We start from the raw sequence: 2,641 nt of genomic DNA, 5'->3' as shown, positions 1-2,641 counted from the left end.
AAGCTTCTAGAAAAGGAAAATCTGTGAAGGCTGCAATCATCAAGTCTAAAATGAGAAAAATAAATACTGCCAGAGAAGTCTTGCCCACCTTGTGTAAACCACAGAATGTTCTAGGAAGTGATACCGTTGGGTCATTCTCACATTGTGCTAAGAGGAAAACGGAAATGGGCCGGATTGGGTCTGAAGAAGAAATGGTTCATTGTTGGGCATTCTTTAAATGCTGAAATAATTACTCGATTACGGGTTCATGTCGTTTATTTCAATAACGCAGATGCGGGAGCCCTGGAGGAGATCAGAAGATCTTGTTTATTCCTGTCTTGATGTCTGAAGAGACCTCTCCCCGGGCTCAGGAATTGGAATGAGGGTGGGGTGGGGTCATCCTCTGATGTTTTATTTCGTTGCTTTATGCAAAAACATAAATTTCAGACACTCATTTGACTTGTAACTAAAAAGTCATTGTTTAGCGTTTGTGTGTGGAAAGGGAGCCTGGGAGCACTTGTTTCGAGTAAGGCTTCCCTGATTTGTGCAGATGTGTCCAGTTTTGAGATGAAGGTTTTTCTCATTTTCTAATCTTCCACTCGAAAGAGATGCAGGGTATTCCCGGAGAGTCAGCTGTGTGGCTCAGCCAGCCAGTCTGTATTTGCTTCACTTTAGTGATTTATTCTGCTCTGTCTGGGTGCTCATTGAAAACAGCATCTTCCTTGGAATTGATGAATGGCTGTTATGTTTTAGGTAGGCTCGATTTGCCCCTGAGTTATTCAAGTTCAGATTTTTAAACAATATTAGACCACTTTCTCTCTCAAAGTTATAAAATTCGGAGTCCCCCACTTCTTTCCTCTCCAGGTCTGCCCTCCCAGTGCTGTCTTTTACTTCTTTCTCTTCCCATCCCTTGGGTTCTGTTAACCAAAATGCTAAAGCGGCAACTTCAAGTGTGTTCCAGGCGAGCGTCATTTCAGGAAGATGGAGCTGCCGTGAGCCAGCACACTGCAGGGTGCTTCCTCCGAGCTGGTTTTGTCCTGTTCAGGATTATGATTCTGGTCCTGTGTGCATTTAGAAAAACACATTCTTAAAACTGCAAACCTCTGCTTTGTGAGTCAAGCAGAGCAGCTCAGATATCTCAGGCTTGCAGAGACAAGAAGGAGGATTTATTTGACACATAAATGAACAATCTTTTTTTTGTCTGTTTTCATTTAGGGACACTAGGGTTACAAATGAGTCTCTTTTGTTGTGTGAATGGAAGTTTCTGAACACAGGTATCCTCACACAGAGCAACAACCCTGAGATGGTTGTTATATATCAGTGATTCTCAACTGGGATGGGAGCGATTGTGTCCCCCAGGGAACATCTGGCAATGTCTGGAGACATTTTGCTTGTCACAGCTGGGAGAGGGGTGCTACTAGCATCCAGCAGGTAAAGGCCAGAATGCTGCCACATGCCCTACAGTGCACACAACAGCCCACCACAACAGAGAACAATCTGCCCCCAGTGTTACCGGTGCCGAGGTTGAGAAACCCAATAGAATGTGTGTAATTTATGATAACATTATACTCCCTAGGCTTCATAGTGGGGAAACAAGGCTAAGAGAATGTATCTAGCCAGTGCCAAACAGCATGAGCCCTGAGGCTGATGTTCAGCTATCCAAGCTGACCTCCTGTATTAGTCAGGTTTCTCCAGAGAAGCAGTTCCAATAGGAGAGAGAGAGGTTGAGATTATAAGGAACTGGCTCATGTAATTATGGCAGCTGACAAGTGCCAAGATCTGCAGTCGGCAAACTGAAGAGCCAATGGTATCGTTCTAGTCTGAGTCTGAAGGCCTGAGAATCCAAAGACCTGATGGTGTAGTTCCAATCCAAAAGCCAGCAGGCTTGGGACTCAAGAAGAGCTGATGTTTCAGTTCAAGTCCAAAGGTGCGAAAGACCAATCAATGTCTCCGCTCAAAGGGTCAGGTGGCAGGAGGTCCCTCTTCCTCAGCTTTTTGTTCTATTCAGGCCTTCAACTGATTGGACGAGGCCCACCCACATTGGAGAGGGCAGTCTGTTTTACTGACTCTGTAATTCAAATGTTAATGTCATTCCGAAACACCCTCATGGACACACCCAGGATAAAGGTTGACCAAATATCTGGGCACGCCATGGCCCAGTCAAGTGGACACATAAAATTTGCCACCATACTGCCTGACTTTATAAGCAGTCACTCTTTGTTTCTGCTCCTGGTTCTGCTCACAGTGTGGGGGTGGAGCAGCAGCGTCACAGCAGGGCTCCTTGAAACGCCCACCCCAGACCCCGTAGGCTGAGAAGCATTGTATTAGATCCCACAGAAGGGAAAGGGACGGAGGTGCAGGCATCTAGAAAAACTGATTTTATGATATTGATGCAAAGAGCCGTCTGAATAGTGTTTGCCTTGCCTCACCTCGTAATCAGTAGGGTTTTTTTTAATCACTTGAAAGGTGATAACCGTACGCCAGCCACCAGGCCGCTTTCACACTTGCTCTGTGTAATAAGCACATTGAACAGCCTGGTTCTGTTTGTGACTCAGCTTTAAGCTGTGTCGTTGTGAAGTTTAGTCTCAACTCCCTGGCACAGAAGTAGACCGGGACAAAAAGCCAGCTGCAGGCCAACCATACTGAAGGCAGAGTGTGATTT

The 2,641-nt window shown here is 45.7% G+C and overlaps 1 long non-coding RNA gene across 1 annotated transcript in view; it reads left to right on the top strand.

Moving 5' to 3' along the window:
• LOC103582793 overlaps nt 1–446 on the top strand; it is a 4,792-nt gene extending 4,346 nt beyond the window's left edge. Inside the window, exon 3 of the long non-coding RNA XR_549786.1 lies at nt 272–446. This is a non-coding gene — a long non-coding RNA (uncharacterized LOC103582793). The remainder of the gene's footprint in view (nt 1–271) is intronic.
• Nucleotides 447–2,641: the final 2,195 nt, after the last annotated feature.

This window comes from Galeopterus variegatus, unplaced genomic scaffold (assembly GCF_000696425.1).
Source record: "Galeopterus variegatus unplaced genomic scaffold, G_variegatus-3.0.2 Scaffold17924, whole genome shotgun sequence".
Classification (NCBI taxonomy): domain Eukaryota; kingdom Metazoa; phylum Chordata; class Mammalia; order Dermoptera; family Cynocephalidae; genus Galeopterus; species Galeopterus variegatus.
Note: the sequence above shows the minus strand (reverse complement) of the source record. Positions and strands in the feature narration are given on the sequence as shown.